The 23,131-nt window shown below is 44.0% G+C and overlaps 1 protein-coding gene across 5 annotated transcripts in view; it reads left to right on the top strand.

Annotated features, from left to right (window-relative positions):
- LOC126354686 (collagen alpha-1(XVIII) chain-like) overlaps positions 1-23,131 on the top strand; it is a 2,024,079-nt gene that overhangs the window by 1,473,392 nt on the left and 527,556 nt on the right. The window lies entirely within an intron of this gene.

Raw genomic sequence — 23,131 nt, 5'->3', positions numbered from 1 at the left:
CGACAAGGGGATGCATTGGCATGCCTTCTCTTTAATGCCGCCCTGGAGAAGGTGATGAGAAACGCAAACCTTCTGAACAGAGGAACGATCTTCTATAAATTGGTGCAGATACTGGCCTACGCAGATGACATAGATATAATAGCAAGAACTCAAAAAGCAATGGAAGAGATATTTACAGCTCTTGAAAAGCCAGTAGGAAGATAGGGTTAATTATTAACGAACAAAAGACAAAATATATGGCAGCTGGAAAAGCACATAGAGAAAATAAGCCAGATGCAATAACAATGGGCAATTATACATTTGAGAGAGTTGAACATCTCAAGTATCTGGTCTCGACAGTTACACATCTAAATCATACCTCCTTTGACATTAAGCGGAGATTAATACCAGCCAACAGAGCCTATTTTGCCTTAACAAGACTTCTATCCTCAAGGGTCCTGACTCGTGCAACGACATTAACTATGTGTAAATCACTTGTCCGACCATTGCTTACGTGTGCCTCTGAAGCCTGGACATTAACAACTTAAGGTATTGGAACACTTAGACGAATTATCGGCCCAATCTGTGAAAGAGGAAGATAGAGGAGGAGATACAACCACGAGTTGTATATCATATACAAAGATCAACCCATCAGAAGGATAGTGAAATCATCCAGACTGAGGTGGGCGGGACATGTGGCTCGCATGAATGATACAGAAGTACCAAAAAGAATATTACAAGCAAAGCCAAAAGGGCAGACAGGACGTGTTCGACCAAGAGCCAGATGGGAAGATAGAGTAATCGAAGATGTTAGGAAGACGGGCTATAGAAACTAGAGAGTATTTGCAAAGGACCGAGAGAGATGGAAGGAAATTGTAGAAGAAGCCAAGGCTCATCATGAGCCGTGGAGCCAAGAAAGAAGCACCGCAGCAGTTCGACGTGGCCTCGACTCCACTGCAGGAATACTGAGCCGTCCGGAACTGGGGAAGGGTTGCCGATGCAAGATTCTGTGCATGAACTGACCCCTCGATTACGTGTCACAAATTTTCCACGGGAATCATGTCGGGCGATCTGGATGGCCCAATCATTCGCTCGATTGCCCAGAATGTTCTTCAAACGAGTCGCTAACAATCGTGACCCAGTGACATGGAGCATAGTCGTCCATAAAAATTCGATCGTTGGATGGGAAGATGAAACGCACGGATGTCTGCAAATGGTCGCCAAGTATCCGAACATAACGAGCACCCAGTCCAATCCATGTAAACACAGCCCACACCATTATGGAGCCATCATCAGATTGCACAGTGCGTGCCTTGTTGACAACTTGGGTTTGGCTTCGCGGGATCTGTGTCGCACTCGAACCCCACCATCAGCTCTTACCAACTGAAATGGGAACTCGTCTGACCAGGCCACGGTTTTCCAATCGTCCAGTGTCCAACCGATACGGTCACGAACCTAGTAGAGGCACTGTAGGCGATGTCGTGCTGTTAGCAAAGCCGTTCCCTTCGGTTGTCTGCTGCCACGGCCCATTAAGGGGAGTAGGACGTCAAACGGGCCGACTTGGAGCAGGAGAGGCACCACAGGACGTTTTAATTTTCACTGCCTATACTTTTACAAGCAAATTCATAAAACTTTGTCAGCATGACCAGGAAGGATTCAGGATTCACACTCATAGCAGTGGAAGTGCAAAAACATAACAAAATAATTTTTTTTAGATATGAAATTTCATCGTTTTTTCACTTACTGTTGGCTGCATTTGTTGCTATAGGTACATTTTTCTTCACAAGTAAGAGAGATTCTTTTATGAATTTTGCACAGCGTACAAACCATACTTACAGGTATATGAAACTCTAGAATTTTCAAAAATCTATTAAAATCTGTGGTAAAAATTGTGATAATTAACTACAAAATTTGATTTTTTTGTAAACATAAAGTTTAAAACGTAACAAGTCATTCATTTTTTCATAAATTAAATCGATTCTAGAGTTTCAGACACCTGTAAGTATGGTTTGTATCCTGTGCAAAATTCATCGTAGTGGCGACGGCGCCTTCTTCTGAGTTGGTGTGCGTACCGTGGAGAGAGAACTTTGAAATGGATCCCGATTTATTTTACATCCAAACGGAAAAGAGTTGCTTGCCAAAACTACTAAAGTGCGCTTCATTTACGACGGCGGCCGAGTTTAGGTTCCTTCTGCGCATCATACGTCACAAAACGCAGTCAGCCAATGAACAGAGAACGACGTTGCCAAAGCTCGACTGCAGTCAGAGCACGGACGAGTGTCTTCAGTTTTAGAAACGTTCAGTCATAAATAAAGTAATTGAACAAAAGCAATGCCTTGATAACAGAATTTCTTTTATACAAAGTTTGGAAAAAAGCATTCTTTATACCAATTGCTTCACATGCTATTAATTAATTAAACCAAACAAGCAATAAGCCTCCTAATACAGGCAATAGCAAGGAAAGGTGATTGTATGATTCTCACTAACCGCTTTTTCGCAATAAAGAACAGCGGTAATTGTTTATTTCCTATTGTACTTCGACGAAACGTGAGTAATTCATAGTCAAACCAAAAGTGTTTGTCGATATTTTGCGTGATATTTTAAAGTCCTCCAGGAGGCCTGTTCATGACGAGCTGCGTTAGCGTAGTGGTAAAAGTAATCGAAAGGTTCCGAGTTCTAGCCTTGGTCAGTGCTAAATATTTTTCTTTATTTTAAAAACAGTATCGAAGTGTCTTACTTCACAAATTTTATTCGTTTGAATGTATTTTTTTGAAATTTCTAGTGGCAACTAAAATCGATTATAAGGAAAGTATATGCTATGGACTTTTTCCTCTGCAGACTCTTCAAAATTTCGTGCAATTCTTTACTACATTTAATGCTGCACAATAACTGCGTTGAACATCAGAACAAAATTAAGTCATTCATGGGGGGAAGGTATCACTCAAGATGATGTGTAAAATTCAGATTTTTGGGCCAAATAGTTTTTGTGAAAACGAGTGAGACGTGTGTCAAAGCAATCGGAACACCGTGTGTCTGCACAGCGCGGTATGCGGGGACCACGTCTCTGTAGCAGCGAAAGGGTTAAATCCGCCGTGGTGGCTTTACTTCATAAACTACGAGCTGCTCCCTAAACGTAAGTTTGCGAACTATACTGTACTATGGCGCTACTTCTCTTGGCGCTTGCAACTGGAAACGCAGCAATGTCCCGCGTCTGGGCGGGCATGCGCGAACCGCCAAGATAAAAGAATTGAACTATAAACCCCCTCTACAACTCCTAGGACCTAGAAGCCTGTAAGAGGAGTTGTGAACACCCTTTTTACGTTCTTCAGGATTGTCATCCGCAACTTGGGTGTTTGGCAGTCTGGCCCTGTGCAAAACCGGTCGCCCGAGGCGCGGACAGGTTCTCCGGAGCAGGAAGCGCCGTTGGGGCCCGGGGCGCCTCCGCACACACCTCGCTGAAGGTACGCGCCGCCCTCTAAATCGTCGTTTCTTGCGCGACCAGCTGGCAGCGGGCGCTGCGCTCCTATCGCGATGGCCCTCGCCGCGGCAGACGAACAATCGAGCATTAAGCGCGGCTGGGGAACCTATCCGCCCTGTTCCGAAGCTACCGTGCGGCGCGCTATTTAGATAGCGGTCCCGTCCGACAAAAACAGAGCGGCCCAAAACGCGGGCCGTCCGCCCCCGCTGCAGTCGTATCGTCGGCGGCCATCACAGCTCTGGCCCGCTACCTGCTGGGACACCCCAAACACGCGCTCCCGGAAACCGCAACTCCCCGCCTGAAATATGTGCCACCCCTTTGCGGATAACGGGCCTGTATCTTGGCAGGGAGTGACACGACAATGTTAACGGTTGTCGCCTCCGATACAGCTTGGCGTGACCGGGGACGCATAGCGTGCCGAACGACGCCTGTTTCCATCAGTTAACTGGGGCCCCGTCGTACTCTAAGAATATACGTACAGCTGCAGCCAGGGTGTTAACGACAGCCACGTCGCGGCGGTAACCCCAGCAGCTCACTGTGAGCGTAGAGTTGAATGCTGGCCTACGTTGTCACCTTTAGCACATGAACTAAAACGGGAGTGCTATATTTCAATTTACCGGATGATCAAAAAGTCAGTGTAAATTTGAAAACTTAATAAACCACGGTAAAAATTGACACATATGCTTCGAATGACATGGGGTTTTATTACCACAGAAAAAAACACCCCATATTCCTAGACACGTGAAAAATCTCTTGCGCGCGTCGTTTGGTGATGATCGTGTGCTCAGCCGACACACTCATCATGCTTGGCCTCCCAGGTCCCCAGACCTCAGACCGTGCGATTATTAGCTTTGGGGTTACCTGAAGTCGCGAGTTTATCGTGATCGACCGACATCTCTAGGGATGCTGAAAGACAACATCCGACACCAATGCCTCACCATAACTCCGGACATGCTTTACAGTGCTATTCACAACGTTATTCCTCGACTACAGCTGTTGTTGAGGAATGATGGTGGATATATTGAGCATTTCCTGTAAAGAACATCATCTTTGCTTTGTCTTACTTTGTCATGCTAATTATTGGTATTCTAATAAGATGAAGCGCCATCTGTCGGACATTTTTTGAACTCTTGTATTTTTTTGGTTCTAATAAAACCCCATGTCATTCCAAGCATGTGTGTCAATTTGTACCCCTCTACCTACATTATTCCGTGATTTATTCAGTTTTCAAATTTTTACTGACTTTTTGATCACCCGGTATTTTTAGTTTTATTTATTGATTCGTTTAACCTAGCAATACTAGCATCTCCTACATATAACCAGCCATGTTCCAGCCTACATATTTCTCCTGGCGCTGGTCACAACAATATTTTTTTCAAGTTAAATTAATTTACATCATTATCAAACATTTATCGATTTATATAATGCAGGAAGAGACGACGTAAACATATTCGTTCATGAGGAGTACAGCAATAAACACAATTTGCAGGAGTACAGATTTAAACTATGAGCGGTGGATGTGAGAGAAGGAATGAGAACAGAAAGAAGCGCGTCTTGGAGATAGGAGAAATGTAAGGAAGTAGACGCGTAAATGGGTGAAGGTTGGAGCATTTGCTACACTGTTTGACAAAGAGAAAATTGGCCACATACATTAAGTTTTGGTAAAACGCGTTGTAAGGAGAATAGAAGGAAGCGTTTGAGCTGCTGCTTAAAAGAAAGACGGCACTGAATTGTGCTCAGAGTGTATGGTAGTTCGTTTCAGCGGCGGAGTTTGCGAATGTTTTCATTTATGGATGAGCACACCTAGAGTGCTAGGTAAGAGGGGCCTCGTGCTTCGATCACAATGAGGTGGCAGGTACGTCATCTGTGTTGCCTGGTGTCTGGCTGCACGGCGCCATAGCGAGGTGATCCTGCGGAACAGCCACATCTGCGCCACCCCCTGCCTCTCGCTCTCCCCAAAAACGCGGTTTGGAAATTTTTTCTATAGAGCTTAAGGATTTTTATTTGTTATTTTAAACGTAGATTTAATAACAGAATGTTACTTAAATGAGCTATCTAGATGAAACACACTGTATACAAGAAGTTAAATGTAACATCGTAACAAATAAATAACAAATGGCGTAACTTGTTAAAACTGTTTGCAGTAAAACATAATTTGTGTCATTTTTCATGGAAGCTACTATACTATAGGGGTAAAATATGGGAAGCGAAAGGGTGTTCAGTAGTTGCCGGTCGAAGTGGCCGTGCGGTTCTAGCCGCTACAGTCTGGAGCCGAGCGACCGCTACGGTCGCAGTTTCGAATCCTGCCTCGGGAATGGATGTGTGTGATGTCCTTAGGTTAGTTAGGTTTAACTAGTTCTAAGTTCTAGGGGACTGATGAGCTCAGAAGTTGAGTCCCATAGTGCTCAGAGACATTTGTTGAGTACTTGTACAGAAACCAGACCGCAGTTACAAAAGACGGGGTGTAGGAAAGGAACCAATGGTTGAGAATCGAGTAAGACAGAGTTGTAGCCTATCCCCAAAGTTATTCAAGTGAACAAACAGTGAAGGAAACAAAAGAAAAACTTGGGATATGTATTACAGATCATGGAGAAGAAACTTTGAGATTTTCCGATTACACTGTAACTCTGTCAGAGGCAGCAAAGAAATTGTAACAGCTATAGAACGGAGTAGACACAGTCTCGAAAGGAGACCTACAAAAGCAAAACAAGAATAATGAAATGTACCCGAACTAAATCAGATGATGCTGAGGAAATTACATTTAGAAACGGATGGTAGATGAGTTTTGCTATTTTGGTAGCAAAATAACTGATGACTGCCGGCAGAGAGGTTCTAAACTGTATACTGCTGCAATGGCTAGAAAAGCGTTTCTCAAGGGGACTAATTTCGTAACATCGAGTATAGATTTATGTGGCAGGAAGTTCTTTCTGAAAGTAGTTGTATGGAGTGTAACCATGTATGGAAGTGAGACGTGGACGGCCAGATACCCTCTGAAAAGCCAAAACATTATGACCACTGCCAAGTGCGACGTCTGATGCCGCCTGGTGGCGTTAATGTCCACGTGAAGCGGTAACACAAGTATTTAAGCGGAGCAGACGTGGTCGGAGTCACCCTAATGAGCAAGTCGAATGTTCACGTCCTACTGTCGTTAGCATCCACGGAAAGATGTAAAAGGCCAGTGGAAGTATCACCAGATGCTGAGTGGCTGCACGGCACGACGTTTCACAGAACGTGGCGTTCGAGGTTTGTCTGCTCTGTAAAGCAGGCAGGCGGGGGATCTGTGGCATCTCTGCTGAAAGAACACAGTGCTGGTGCACGCAGAAGAGTTTCGGAGTGCACCGTTCATCGTACCTTGCTGAATGTGGAGCTTCGTAGCAGACCACCCCTACTTGTCCACATGTTGACCCAACGACATCGTCAATTACGATCGCAGTGGTCACGGGACGATCGGGATTCTACCATCGATCAGTGGAAATTTGTCGGCTCTTCCGGCGAATCACATTTTTGCAACCCTAGGTTGACGGTCGTCTCCACAAACGCCGACATCGAGGTGAACGGTGGCTCGAAACGTACAGTGCGCCACAGACGAAGGTTGATGGGAGCAGTGTTATGCTACGGGAGACATTCCCTTGCGCTTGCATGAGACCTGTGGTAGTAATCGAAGACACGCTGACAGCTGCGAACCACGTGTATCCCATCATGCTTGAAGGCTTCCACGACGGCGGTGACATCTTTCAATAGTATAACTGTCTGTGTCTCGGAGCAAGAAAACTGTGCTACAGTGGTTTGAGGAGCGTTATAGTGAACACACGTTGATGTTTCGGCGACCAAATTCGTGTGATGTAAATCCTGTGGAACCCATTTGTGTCGCTATTCTGTGCCATCACCTCGCACTTCTGCGTAGACACTTAATGTCACATACCTCCACAAACCTACCAACAATCCGTCGGACCCCTGACACGCAGAATTGGCGATGTATTTCTTTCCAAAGACAGACAAACAAGATAGTAACAAGGTGGTCAAAATGTTATGGCTCATCAGTGTAGATTTCAGTACTAGCAAGTCTTTTCCGAAACTGTTTGTACTGAGTGTTACCATATACGGAAGTGAAGCATGGACGATAAACAGTTTAGACAAGAAAAAGAAGCTTCTGAAATGTGGAGCTACAGAAGAATGACGACGATTAGATGGGTAGATCACAGAACTAATGAGAGACAAGAGTAGATTTGTGTGAAAAAGAAATTTGTGGCACAACGTGACTGGAAGAAGGGATTCGTTGATAGGATAAGTTCTGAGACATCAAGGGATCGTCTATTTAGAACTGGAGGAAAATGTAGGGGCTAAAAATCGTACAGGAAGAAAAAGATGTGAATACAGTAAGCTGATCCAAAAAGATGTAAATTGCAGTAGTTATTCAGAGTTGAAGAGGCTTGTACAGGATATAGTAGGACGCAGAACTGCATCTATCCAGTCTTCGGACAAGACAGTAGCGACAACAACAACAACAACAACTTAATAAATAAGAGATTCTATTTGCTCTTCATACATTACTAATAGTACATAAATTATTAACTGTAAATAAGAAAAAAAGGGGCTTTTGTTAACCGCTGAAAACACATTCGTTTCTAAGACGTGTGTTTTTATTGTAGTTTTACTTTCCATTTCCTTGCTTTGAGCGAAGCAAACTCATTGATTGTGTCATCGAGAAATTTACTAGCTGTGTCGTATTCTTACGACAAAATAGCTAAGTTTAACAATCTGCTTCATCTATATTCGACCTTAACTATTTTTTATCACCTTTAATTTTCTAAAATTGCTTTGATGAGATACTTCAGTCAAAATCCTGAGAGTTATTTCGATGTTTCGTTAAGCATCTCGTAACCGACACTTCGAAGAAAAAAATCGTTAAAATACCCGAATGGCATGATGTGCCAGTGCTCTCCATCATTTGAAAAGCTGCTTTTCCGTTAACTAGCTCAGCTTTATAGGTGTTTCTTCTACGTTTGACCCAAAAATATGCTACATATTTTCCAAAATAAGTTACAGAGTTTTCATTTACGGCGTTCCTGTGTGTGTACGAGCAGCTTTTCTGTGTACAGCACCATCGACGTTATGCACTAGGTCATTTAGCCGAGGGACATTTCTCTTTCTCAACCTCCGATCGGCCGCGGAATGGAAACATCAGTGAAAATCAAAAATATTTAATTTGGAACATTTAGCTACAACATCCAGTTACTTCTATACATAGTCGTAGCTCCAACTTACAGATTTGTAGCAGCATGGTGCGGACTTTCCAATTGCATCTACATCTAGTTCTACGTGATTACTCTGCAATTCACATTTAAGTGCTTGGCAGAGGGTTCATCGAACCACAATCATACTATCTCCTTACCATTCCACTCCAGAAAAGCGCGCGGGAAAAACGAACACCTAAACCTTTCTGTTCGAGCTCTGATTTCTCTTATTTTATTTTGATGATCATTCCTACCTATGTAGGTTGGGCTCAACAAAAGTTGGCGACTGAAATTTCGTAAATAGATCTCGCCACGAAGAAAAACGTCTTTGCTTTAATAACTTCCATCCCAACTCGCGTATCATATCTGCCACACTCTCTCCCCTATTACGTGATAATACAAAACGAGCTGCCCTTTTTTGCACCCTTTTGATGTCCTCCGTCAATCCACCTGGTGAGGATCCCACACCGAGCAACAATATTGTAACAGAGGACGAACGAGTGTAGTGTAAGCTGTCTCTTTAGTGGACTTGTTGCATCTTCTAAGCGTCCTGCCAATGAAACGCAACCTTTGACTCGCCTTCCCCACAATGTTATCTATGTGGTCTTTCCAACTGAAGTTGTTCGTAATTTTTACACCCAGGTACTTAGTTGAATTGACAGCCTTGAGAATTGTACTATTTATCGAGTAATCTAATTCCAACGGATTTCCTTTGGAACTCATGTGGATCACCTCACACTTCTCGTTATTTAGCGCCAACTGCCACCTGCTACACCATAGAACTGCTCAGATTGTCACCCAGGTCATTGATATAGATCAGGAACAGCAGAGGTCCCAGGACGCTTCCCTGGGGAACACCTTATATCACTTCAATTTTACTCGATGATTTGCCGTCTACTAGTACGAACTGCGACCTCCCTGACAGGAAATCCCGAATCCAGTCGCACAACTGAGTAAATACCCCACAGGCCCGCAGCTTGATTAGAAGTCTCTTGTGAGGAACGGTGTCATAAGCTTTCTGGAAATTTACAAATACGGAATCAACTTGAGATCCCCTGTCGATAGGGGCCATTACTTAGTGCGAATAAAGAGCTAGCTGCCTTGCACAAGAACGATGTTTTCTGAAACCTTGCTGATTACGTATCGATAGTCGTTCCCTTCGAGGTGATTCATAATATTTGAATACAGTATATGCTCCAAAACCCTACTGCAAACCGACGTCAATGATATAGGTCTATAGTTCGATGGATTACTCCTACTACCCTTCTTAAACACTGGTGCGACCTGCGCAATTTTCCAATCTGTAGGTACAGATCTATCGGTGAGCGAGCGATTGTATATGATTGCTAAGTAGGGAGCTATAGTATCAGTATCTGAAAGGAACCTAATCGGTATACAATCTGGACTTGAAGACTTGCCCATATCATCAAGCCATTTGAGTTGCTTCGCAACCCCTAAGATATCTACTTCTAAAAAACTCATGCTAGCAGCTGTTCGTGTTTCAAATTCTGGAATATTCCCTTCGTCTTCCTTGGTGAAGGAATTTCGGAAAACTGCGTTCAATAACTCCGCTTTAGCGGCACAGTCGTCGGTAACAGTATCATCGGCACTGCGCAGCGAAGGTATTGACTGCGTCTTGCCGCTTGTGTACTTTAAATACGACAAGAATTTCTTCGGATATTCTACCAAACAATGTTTCGTTATGGAAACAATTAATCTTCGGGATTTCGCGTTCTTCTGAACCTCGCATGCTTTTTCCGTTGCCTCTGCAACAGCGTTCGGACCTGTTTTGTGTACCATGTGGGATCAGTTCCATCTCTTACCAATTTATGAGGCATGAATCTCTCAATTGCTGTTGCTACTATATCTTTGAATTTGAGCCACATCTCGTCTACATTTGCATAGTCATTTCGGAAGGAATGAAGATTGTCTTTTAGGAAGGCTTCTAGTAACACTTTATCCGCTTTTTTAAATAAAATTATTTTGCGTTTGTTTCTGATGGATTTGGAAGAAATGGTATTGAGCCTAGCTACAACGACCTTGTGATCACTAATCCCTGTATCAGTCATGATGCTCTCTATCAGCTCTGGATTGTTTGTGGCTAAGAGGTCAAGTGTGTTTTCGCAACCATTTACAATTCGCGTGGGTACGTGGACTAACTGCTCGAAATAATTTTCGGAGAAAGCATTTAGGACAATCTCGGAAGATGTTTTCTGCCTACCACCGGTTTTGAACAAGTATTTTTGCCAACTTATCGAGGGAAGGTTGAAGTCCCCACCAACTATAATCGTATGAGTGGGGTATTTATTTGTTACGAGACTCAAATTTTCTCTGAACTGTTCAGCAACTATATCATCGGAGTCTGGGGGTCAGTAGAAGGAGACAATTATTAACTTAGTTCGACTGTTAAGTATAACCTCCACCCATACCAATTCGCTCGGAGTATCTACTTCGGCTTCACTACAAGATAAACCACTACTGATAGACACAAACACTCCACCACCAATTCTGCCTAATCTATCTTTCCTGAACACCGTCTGAGACTTCGTAAAAATTTCTGCAGAACTTATTTCAGGCTTTAGCCAGCTTTCTGTACCTATAACGATTACAGCTTCTGTGCTTTCTATCAGCGCTTGAAGCTCACGCACTTTCCCAGTACAACAACAACAATTTACATCTACAATTCCGACTGTTCCTTGATCCAAGCACGTCCTGTATTTGCCATGCACCCTTTGAGATTGCAGCCCAACCTGCACCTTCCCGAGGCCTTCTAACCTAAAATAACTGCCCAGTCCACGCCACAGCCTCCGCTACCCGTGTAGCCGCCAACTGAGTGTAGTGAACTCCTGACCTATTCAGCGGAACCCAAAACCCCACCACCCTATTGTGTAAGTCAAGGTAACTGCAGCCAACACGGCCGCAAAACCGTCTGAGCCTCTGATTCAGACCCTCCACCCGGCTCTGTACCAAAGGACCGCAGTCGGTTCTGTCAACGATGCTGCAGATAGTGAGCTCTGCCTTCATCTCGTAAGCAAGACCGGCAGCCTTCACCAAATCAGATAGCCGATGGAATCCAGAGAGAATTTCCTCAGATCCAAAGCGACACGCGTCATTAGTGACGACATGTGCCACCGCCTGCAGCTGGCTGCACCCTGTGCTCTTCATGGCATCCGGAAGGACCCTTTCCACATCAGGAATGACTCCTCCCGGAATGCACACGGAGTGCACACTGGATTTCTTCCCCTCCTTAGCCACCATATCCCTAAGCGGCCCCATAACGCGGCTAACATTGGAGCTCCCAACTACCAATAAGCCCACCCTCTGCGATTGCCCGGACCTTGAAGGCTGAGAATCATCCTTTGAAACGGGGCAGGCAGCTGCATCTGGCTCAGCGAAAGACCGTACCTGAAACCTGTCTGTCAGACGCACCGGGGAGGCTTTCTGATCAGCCTCCGGGGACGTCTTTCGCTGCCCGTCACGCCTTGGAACGACATACCAGTCAACCACACGCGAGGCTGAAGCGCCTAGAACAGCTCGGCCGCAGAGTGCACGAGAGAATTGTCACGATGGAGGAGACTCATGACAGTTACGTTATGGGGTCTGCACGGAATCAAGCTACACCCATTTTAAAGAATATCTAAACATTGTGCGCTCAGAACTGAAAAGTGCGATAGACGGGCAGACTACAGGCACTATGCAATACATCTGGGCAGAGCTTCACCGGATTTTCGTTGTGGTTTTAATTCCAAGGCCGATCAGATCTTGAATAAAAAAAATAGCTCACATATTCTGACATTCCGTACACTCGTATTTCTTTTCTTAGGCAGTAGTACTTTAGAGTTGAGATAACTAACAGAATTCTGTCACTGGGCCCTGCACTCACGCATTAAACTCTGCCAAGCACGAACAGAACCACCTCGGCTTCTTGTGACTCCGCGACTCGCGACCGTGTGCAGAAACGGCTAGCACCGTTCTCGCAGCACCTTACGCCGTGTGTCAGCTCGGCGGCAGACGGATGAATGCAGCTGCTCCGCCGGCTGTTACCGGGGCCCGCTGTGTCAGATAGCGAGACGCACAATGAGCTTGGGGGCTCCACCGTCAGGGCCGCACTTTAATTAAGTCATTCGGCCGTGAGATGGGTCCCGGTGATTCGGTTCCCCTCCGGCACGTTACAGTTTCCCGTTCAGAGCGATCCACCTTCCCGCGGTAAACTAATTACGTTCAAAGTTATAGCAGATAGGCTTAAGGTAATAGTAACCAGAATTTATATCTCATCAGAAATGAAAAATTATATCCCCATTATTTCATATAAGAAAGGCCTTGAAATCAGACTCATCACATTCACAAGGTCTTGTTACAAAACAGAGGTACTGTTTGGTACTGCCGGCCGGGGTGGCCGAGCGGTTCTAGGCGCTACAGTCTGGAACCGCGAGACCGCTACGGTCGCAAGTTCGAATCCTGCCTCGGGCATGGATGTGTGTGATGTCCTTAAGTTAGTTAGGTTTAAGTAGTTCTACGTTCTAGGGGACTGATGACCTTAGAAGTTAAGTCACATAGTGCTCAGAGCCATTTGAACCATTTTTGTTTGGTACTCCTGGGGATGTCTGTTTGCGTAAAATCATTCTCTTCTCGCTAGTTACTGACACCAACATGTTTAGTATTTTTTTAGTTCATTTTCTTTTTGTAGAGTCACCCGCGGTTGCTGTAAAACTCCACGACGTACAATGAGCCCCTATACCCACTGGCTGTACTAGTGACACTTTTGTAGACGCACTGGTCGTAAGGTAGACACTTTTGCAGGGATACTGTACGAATCGTAGGCACTTTTTATAGTTGTTATGGGTACAACCCTCACATAAAGAAAAATATGAAATGGACATTTGTCCGAAAAATTGTTCGTTTTTGAGATGTTAATTTAAGTAAACTTTCAGTGTTAGAAGACAGACCAAAGAGAGTCAAACCAACGTTTATATGGATCGTAGATTTAGAGAGAGTTTTTGTCAGTGTCGACTGGAATGCGCTCTTTGAAATAGTGAAGGTAGGAGGGGTAAAGTACAGGGAGCGGAAACTTACGTAGCAGTTGCGCAGAAAGCATGGTGCAGTTATAAGTGTCACAGGATTTGAAAGGGAAACAATGCGTGAGATGACGGTGAGGTATGGTTGTAGCCTCTCGCCTATGCTGTGCAGTCTGTACATTAAGCAAGCAGTAAGGAAATGGGGGTTAAAGTTCGGGAAGAAGGAATAAAAACTTTTTAAGTTTTGTCGATGACATTGTAATTTTTTCAGAGAGAGAAAAGAATATGTAAGAGCGGCTGAACGGAATGGGTACTGTCTTGAAAAGAGCTTGCAAGATGAACATCAACAAAACTTGATGAACGGTAATGGAATACAGTGGAATTAAATCAGGCGATGCCAAGGGATTTAGTTTAGGAAAGGAAACACTAAAAATACTGGATGAGTTTTGCCATTTGGACAGGAAAATAACTGACGATCCAGACGTAGAAGCCTGCCGGTGTGGCCGAGCGGTTCTAGGCGCTACAGTCTGGAACCGCGCAACCGCTACGGTCGCAGGTTCGAATACTGCCTCGGGCATGGATGTGTGGGATGTCCTTTGTTACGTTTAGGTAGTTCTACGTGCTAGGGGACTGATGACCTCAGAAGTTAAGTCCCATAGTGCTCAGAGCCATTTGAACCATTTGAACCGACGTAGAAAGGACATAAAATGCAGACTGACAGTGACAAGGAATGCGTTCCTCAAAATGAGCAACTTGTCAACATAGAACGCAAACTTAAGTGTCGGCAAATCTTTTCTGTACGGAGCGTAGCTTTTTGAGGAAGTGGACGAGAGAAGAATAGAAGCTTTTGAAATGTGCTACTACATAAGAATGTTGAACATTGGATAGGTAGATGGAATAACTAAAGGGAAGTTGCAGAATCGAATTGGTTCAGTAATACTCAAACCTGTCAACATCTACCTTCTGTAGAATGGGAATAATGTTCAAGTGTGTGTGAAATCTTATGTGACGTAACTGCTAAGGTCATCAGTCCCTAAGCTTACACACTACTTAACCTAAATTATCCTAAGGACAAACACACACACACCCGTGCCCGAGGGAGAACTCGAACCTCCGCCGGGACCAGCCGCACAGGCCATGACTGCAGCGCCTCAGACCTCTCGGCTAATCCCGGGCGGCAGAATGGGAATAATGTGCTATTATTTGAGACTCATCGTTGGAGTTCCGTTAAAAGTGGAACCTGCAGAACACGTCACTCCTTCATACCCAGTGATACACTGCCGGGAAAATAACGCAACACCCTCAAGCACTGCGTTAAACATCGGCACCAGTGTATAATATGGTGGAAACTGACGGGTTATAGCATCGAGTGATCCAATTGGGCGATCAGACGGCACTCGGGAGGCGTGTCTGTGTCCTCTCTCTTTTGACTCTACTTGCAGTAACTGTGCTGAGTTCAGAGGTGAACAGTGTTCATAAAATTCATTCTAGAGTACAACCAAGCCCCACCGATGATTACGTATTCCTTTTGAACTACTCCAGCCATTTGAGCGAGCTCCCGAGCTGTTCGAGGCCCTTCAGTCTGGAACCGCGCGACCGCTACAGTCGCAAATTCGAATCCTGCCTCTGGCATGGATCTGTGTGTTGTCCTTAGGTTAGTTAGGTTTACGTAGTTCTACGTTCTAGGGGACTGATGACCTCAGAAGTTAAGTCGCATAGTGCTCACAGCCATTTGAAACATTTTTGAACAGGCTCACTCTGTGAGCCAGTGGTAGAGTGGATGGACGTATCGACCGATTGCCGCACATGTTGGGCTCGGTGTATCGCTGATGTGTCGCTGCTTTTCACAGTCGTCTGTAGAACGCTGCCACACCTCTAGACGAAGCTCCAGACGTCTGCATAGTTCAGACGCACGTCAAGATCGGCTTACTGCGGCAGCAACGTTGGCTAACGGAATATCATCGAGGAACGAAATTCGGGAACATGTTGCACCTGTGGTGCAGTCAGGGGCCACCAGAAACCGTCCACTCGCAGCTGGCGCCACCAACAACGACTACTCTCGTGTCGTGAAACGGACGGTGTCTTCAATGATGGCAGCGGGTCCTGTCTGTGCGTGAGTGATGGATGTAGACCTGGTGAGGTCATTTGCTGTTTATGCGGGGTAAAGTAACCGTGCGCGGTACACTGGACAGGCTGTTATCCTGCCCTAATGGCCTTTATTTGACAAGAAAGTGGTGTGCCTTTTCAGCACTACAGAACACGTTCTCATACGGCTGGCGCGACACAACGTTCTCTTCGTGGTGTACAACTTCCCTTGCCATTAAATCACCAAGTCTCTCCCCAGCTGATTACGCAAAGGGACATAATATTGTGGGAACTTATTTGTTCTCCAGGTACTGCAAGAACGATTCCCGAAAAAGACTCAAGATGGTTGGGAAAATGCCACATGGCACTTTCATCATCGTTTACATGTGAGAGCACACACTTGCTACCAGGGGATACACTGTGTACTTATGCGACTGTTTAGGGCATTCTTTACTGTGACCTTCGTATTTCATTTGGTCTGAATTCATTAACCATACTCCTACAATGATAAACTACCTGTCACCTTTTTTTTCAATAAATGGCCTCGTCCTGGATTGTGTTGCATTTCTTCCTAGCGCTGTAGTGTGTTTCCTGGGTAAATTCTGCATTACCTTTTCAATTAATCCGATTTATTAACCACATAAATACTAAGAATTCCGAGCAGCTAGTAAATGTTTGAATTCCTTTACTGAACTCGGAAAGCACCAGCGCTACCAATCGTTCATCAACCTGAGTTGAAATAAACATTTTTTACGGCTGCTGGAGAGAGCAAAAATTCTCTTTCTTACTAGGAGCAAAACTCATAAAAAAGTCGTTTTAGTCAATTTGTTCGCCTTGTAATGGGCAGTATAGCAATGCATTCGCAGATACAGTTTCTCTTTCACTTATTCTTGCCTTTGCCTGCCCCCAGCACTTTCCCTCTGGTTACTCCTTTCTTCGCCAAGATTACTAATCCTGAATACCTGAGGACGTGGTTGGGTGATGTACTTTCGTGCCAGAGGTTTCGTCCGTGCGACGGAACAACAAATTTCAAGGCACGAAAAAAGCGAGCGTCGCTAGCTAAAAAACAGCTGCGAGAGAAATTGATAGCAACAGTTGCCAGTGAAACGACATCGGGGAAATGGCTCCCATATTTCCGAGGCCTAATACGGGGGTAATGTCACAGGGCTATCCGACTCGCGTGCTCATCGTTTGTCAACCTGCGTCCTCCATTTTCCTAATTACGTCACAGTGGGAGGTTAGTGCTGACGCACCGAGATATCGACTGCTCCTGGTTGCTACGACGAACGGACGTTCTTGTCAATAGGTTGATGGCCAATCTTGTAAGAGTGGCAGGGACGTCTCAGCGTCATTTTGTGTAAATGAGACACTATGACCGTACCGAGTTGCAGTTTCTAAGACGTAAAACTGCGAACTCTGAAACAACGAACTGCACTTTTAGGAGGAGAAAACTCTCACAGAGAATTTGCCAAGTGTTTCAATTGCACGGCTACGTGAACATCGCTTGAGCTACTCTTTGACACACGACGAGGAACAGCGAGTAGCACTTGTACTATAATTTGCAAACCAGCACGAGCGCTAGGACGTCGTAAAAGGTGGCCACGGGTTTCATATATCAGGCAACGTACTCTGGATTTTCAAGTCGGAACTAGATGCGTAACGAAGAGGAAGTGTTAAACTGATCCAAACGAAAAAAGTGTCGCACTGAAATACTGGCAACCTAACACAAAATTTATTGTCACGCTGAACGGTAATTCAATACAAAGAATAATAATAAGCATCATTCAATAAACAGAAATCAGAATACTTCTATATTTCAGCCACATTGTTAACAGTGAGAAAAGAACTGGGATCGTGGCGGTCATAAGCTGTTACCCGGAACAGTCTCATCATTCGTCTGATACAGCAGGGGAAATGATGAGAACATCCACATGAGCATCGCTGTATGAGCTCCCCAGTACAGGAGTAATACCCGTACAGTTGTCGTCCACATTACCAAGCTATAATACCGAAAAAACAGGTGGACGAACCTTGGGCATGCCTGCAAAGAAAAGAAATCTGTCTCGAGGAAACCTTTGATCTTAGACTTCAATATATGTGTTGTTTTAGAACTACCTTCAGTTCTTACGGAAGGTAATCCAAAATGGACAGTCGTACAAGCCCTAAATAATAAAATATTGTCACTTGCCATTGACATTGTAGATCGCGATGCTCTCTTAGTCCAATAAAACGTGAGTTTTTCTTATTTCTGCATAGCTGCTTTGCATCATTCGTAAGAAGCAGGATGTTAAATGTTGTGCTGAATAATTCAGACACTAACGGAAGGGTAGACAATTTTAGTGACTGGGGAGAAATCACGAGGGGAGTCTCCCAGGGTTCAATTTTGAGTCCTCTCCTATTCCTTATACGTGTGAATGTCATTCTTCTCAACATTCAAGATGTATATAGAATTGGTGCTTTTTGCGACTGTAAAATAATAGTTTACTTTTATTGAAACAACACTTGCTACTGCTCGTCTCAGTCTGTTAAATTTACATAGTACAATACGCGTTTCGGCAAATAATTTCCTCTGTCGAGGCTGTGTGTGTGTGTGTGTGTGTGTGTGTGTGTGTGTGTGTGTGTGTGTGTGTGTGGGGTGCTATGGCGTTCCAGAATATTCACAGCAATGGGAAAACGTGAACAATGTTATGTCTACTGATATTTCGTCCCATACATTTATTATCACTTATACCGTTCCTTAGTCTGTCAAAAATGGAAACGTAAACAAACAAACAAGACACTGCGACAGAAATTTACATTTTGTTAATAAATCACTGATGGTACTTCGTCAATGTAGGGAAATTATTAATAATGTAAAGTATATTTGTAGATTACATTATCATTACATGCTTCCTTTCTCTACACAACATCATTTTTTTTTAAAGAATAATGTTGAAATATCTGAGGGAATTCACGGAATCATTTCCGAGTTTCCCACTTGGTATTTCGCTTTCATGCAGGTATTTTTCTTCTAAAGTCTCCATTTGTTCACCTGCACTTACTATAGCTTCTTTTTTAAATCTCAATTCTAATTCCTAAATTGGTGCCATGTGACGTGACACTATAGCTGATGTCGTATGCCTTTTATGTGTAATAGTACCTTCGTGCTGCAAACACTTGATGTAGACATTCCGTGGAACATGGAACATTCCCGGCACGTCATTTTGTAGAGCCGAGGGTCTGTAAAAGGTTGACTGTCAGTGATTACACTGTGTAGTTAGTAGTTATTTCTGCTGAAAGTTTTTGAGTCCAGTCAATGTTGTACGTTTTGAAAACGTCTGCAATATTTTCTGATAATTCTGTAGACTTTGGCATAACAATTCAAGTAGCTTGAAAATATGCCTGAAATTCAGGTACGTAAAGCTAAAGCGGTGTATAACCAACGTATCGAAAAGAAACTAGAACAATTTAACAATGTAACCATAAAACAGTGTGATGCGACTCTCTTTTATTAGTGTGACTGAAAGCAGTGACTGAACGGATAGCAGGAGATTCAAACAGAAGAGTGAAAATAGCATGGAGTCCTTTTGCTAAGGTGACTAAGGATTTTAAACACCCTGGTAGATTCAAAATGTGTGCTGGAGTGGGACTTGAACCGGCAACCTGGCGAGCAGGGCGCGTAACGACTTGTTTATCCAGTAGTGACTCGCGAGTTTCCGCTGTCAGATAGCTTCGTAAATAGAGCACGGAGTAAAAGATTCATTCTGGACGTAGTGTTTTAGAAATTAAGTCTCCGAAGACACTGGACTCGTGAACAGACTGAAATGGAAGGAGCGCTCTTGGCTGCGATTTGGCGGCTGGAACGGCCACCCAACACCAGTTGCAAGTTGCCCATCTGACAGCTGCCAGGGACGACAAATGTTTGGTTGTATTTCACACAATTATTGACCAAATTTAAAATGCTGTCATAGTCGACTCATCGAGAGGTGTAATCTTCAATGAAAGGTGTAACACAGTAAGACAAATATTCAAGTTAGAGATAGCGTGTATCACTTCCAACGAACTTTACACACGATTTCAAACGTTATTGAAACTTCTTTCCGCTGACACTTCCCACAGAATAGTGAAAGGAGAAAAGTTAATCACTTTTGCTGTTCATGTAGCGCAAGAGGTATGACATCAAACAAGTTCCAAGTTGCGAGATGAGAAAAAAAAAAGAAACTTCTTAAAGCGGTGCGCATATAAACTAGATTCTGTTTATCCGTGGTGTCGTAGATTCTTCTTTTTCCCCATCCTGACTCCAGCACAAACTACCCCCTTAACGAGGGTAGGACGTCAAACGGGCCGACTTGGAGCAGGAGAGGCACCACAGGACATTTTATTTTCTACTGTCCGTACTTTTACAAAAAAATTCATAAAACTTTGTCAGCATGACTAGGAAGGATCCAGGATTCACACTCATAGAAGTGGAAGTGCAAAAACATAACAAAATAAATGTTTTTAGATATGGAATTTCATCATATTTTCACTTACTGTTGGCTGCATTTGTTGCTATAGGTACACTTTTCTTCACAAGTAAGAGAGATTTTTGATGAATTTTGCACTGCATACGAACCATACTTACCGGTGTATGAAACCCTGTAATTTTCCAAATTTATTAAAAACTGTGGTAAAAATTGAGATAATTAACTAAAAAAATTGAGTTTTTTTCTAAACATAAAGTTTAAAATGCAACAACTCATTCATTTTCTCATAAATTAGGTAGATTCTAGAGTTTCAGACACCTGTAAGTATGGTTTGTATGCTGTGCAAAATTCATCAAACAGTCTCTCTTACTCATGAAGAAAAGTATACCTATAGCAACAAATGCAGCCAATAGTAAGTGAAAATATGATGAAATTTCACACGTAAAAAAATTATTTTGTTATGTTTTTGAACTTCCGCTGCTACGAGTGTGAATCCTGAATCCTTCCTGGTCATGCTGACAAAGTTTTATGAATTGACTTGTAAAAGCATAGACAGTGGAAATTAAAATGTCCTGTGGTGCCTCTCCTGCTCCAAGTCGGCCCGTTTGACGTCGTACCGCCCTTAAGATGTGGGAATTATCATCAGACTCGATCGCGTCAGTGTAGTAGAATCGTCACCGGCTCCGCCTGCAACGTGACCATTCTGTTTCGTACTCATAGAACTTGTTGCTACTACTTTGTTTCCCTAGCGTTTATCCTGTCTAGTTTATTTTATCATTTACCTTCGGGACGGGACACCGTCCGAGGCGTCAGAGCAACTTGGGGGAGGACAGTCTTGTGCGCAATCGGTCTGTGAGTAATGTACACTCGGTTCGGTTTGTGATCGTATTGCAACTGTTTTTGTACAGTATTACCTGGGATGGAATTTGGGAACCAGCTCATCATTTGCCTAAACGAGTGTGGAGAGCCGCGTGAATAGCACTCTCGTGCCGGCCGGTGTACCACACCGCGGCCGGTAACTCCCCGTACGGATACTGCGCGATACTCTACAGTTTGCCAGAGACTGGCACAAGTTGACTCATTCCGGCTGCGTCTCACCGATGCTTCTGTCGTAGAGGCTACTTTCCCCGTGCCGGTAGCAGTGCGCTCCCGATACGGCGTCCCCGCCTGTGGACTAGAGGTGGGTAGTTCGCGAACGAACGGATGCAAGGGACCGTTCACCCAGATGAACGAAAGGAGTGAGGAACGAATTCGAAGGAAAGATCGGTTCACACTTTACTTCGGTCGCGGCGGTCTACTTATAGTTACCAGGAACGAGGAACGATCGGGTCATAGTTCACTAGTTCACTTCGGTCGCGGCGGTCACTTGGGCAGTCCTCGTTCCAGCCTCGGTCGCGTGCTCGTCTCAGTCTCGGTCTCCCTCGGCCGCACCCGTCGTTCTTCACATGGCCACCTGTCTCAGTTCCACTGCCGACTGCTCCTAGTTAGTTCAGTATCCAGTTGCTCGTTTCGTTCACTGCGCTCGCCTATTTTACATGTGTTCCAAACTGTTCTTGCACTTGGTTGTGGCTATTCAGCGTCCACGACCGGTAATCAAAAAGTATTTTATAGTTACGTGAATTACATGAAAATTAAGTTGTACGTAATAGGTACGTCTTTTCATGTAGCAAAAGGGCATATCAGCACACTTCATTATGTCTATAAACAGCGTAAGACATACTTAAAAGAAGGCAAGTTTTTTGTGTTATTCATATATTTTTTGGTTTCATACACTTGACTAATATAAAACGATTTTCGTGTATCTTTCATATTCAAAACATTACATTTGTTTCCAATTTGCGTTACCTGCTAGTTTGGTGTCTTTGGAAAAAAAGTGGGTTGTGGGTCATTTTGGCTCAGTAGGAAAAGCGGTGGCTCTCCATTTGAAAAGACTTAGATTGCCATTAAATTGTATTTACTTATTATCTCAAAAACATTTGTTTAGAAGGAGCTTTCAAACCAAAAACTTTATTACTGCGAACTTAGTTATTATTATTATTGCTGCATTAACTTTAATAATGCAACATAAAAACCTAATTTTTACTAAGCGTCTGACGCAAGTATGATAAGAAAACCACATTTTATTTTATGCTTCCATAAAGTCTACTTCGCCTACGAACTCAGGGACAACGTGTAGCATATATAGGGTGTAAACGATTATTGTCTACAACGTAGCATAGCTATGTAGTGGAATTCGAAACGAAGAATTTTATACAAGACATTTGTGGTCTATTAAGTTGGGAATAGGTACCAACAGCTTTACAAGACTACATGTGCTAGAGCCCATGTGAGTCGCGTGAGATTTTCATGTTCTCTTCTCCAGCTCTGTAGACATCGTCGTCGCTTGTTTCGTCATTGTTGCTTGCATTTCTTCACTGCCTAATTATTACATGTTTGTCTGTCTGTTTGTTGTATCTGCTCGTAACGGGCAACAAATCGTCCGTGATTGGCTAACAGTCTCTACTCGGGGCCGGTTTTCCGTGTGCCACCCTAGATTATTTCCATGCGATCAGCCAGACAACGATACAGTTGGCTAAACGAGAGGTTCTGCAGAATCACGGAAATTACTTCTAAAAGTGTGTAAGAATTCTGTAGTGAATAAAAACTCTATACTCCAGGGGAGAGGCGAGTGCCCCCTCTTGGTGCCCTCCATCCTTCAGTCACCTACACTACTAGTTTTCAGTTTTTCATAAGGACCATATACCAAGCACAAATGAACGGTGAACGAGTAAAAATGAACGGTTCCCAAAAAAGGACGATCAAAAATGAGCTAGTTCCCAAGGATGAACGAGTTTGCCCATCTCTACTGTGGACGCGGCCGTCTCCGCCGCGCTGCCAGCTGAGGCTGCTCTGGCT

Source organism: Schistocerca gregaria, chromosome 3 (genome assembly GCF_023897955.1).
Source record: "Schistocerca gregaria isolate iqSchGreg1 chromosome 3, iqSchGreg1.2, whole genome shotgun sequence".
Lineage (NCBI taxonomy): Eukaryota > Metazoa > Arthropoda > Insecta > Orthoptera > Acrididae > Schistocerca > Schistocerca gregaria.
The sequence above is the reverse complement of the archived record's forward strand: the minus strand, read 5'-3'. Positions and strand labels throughout refer to the sequence as shown.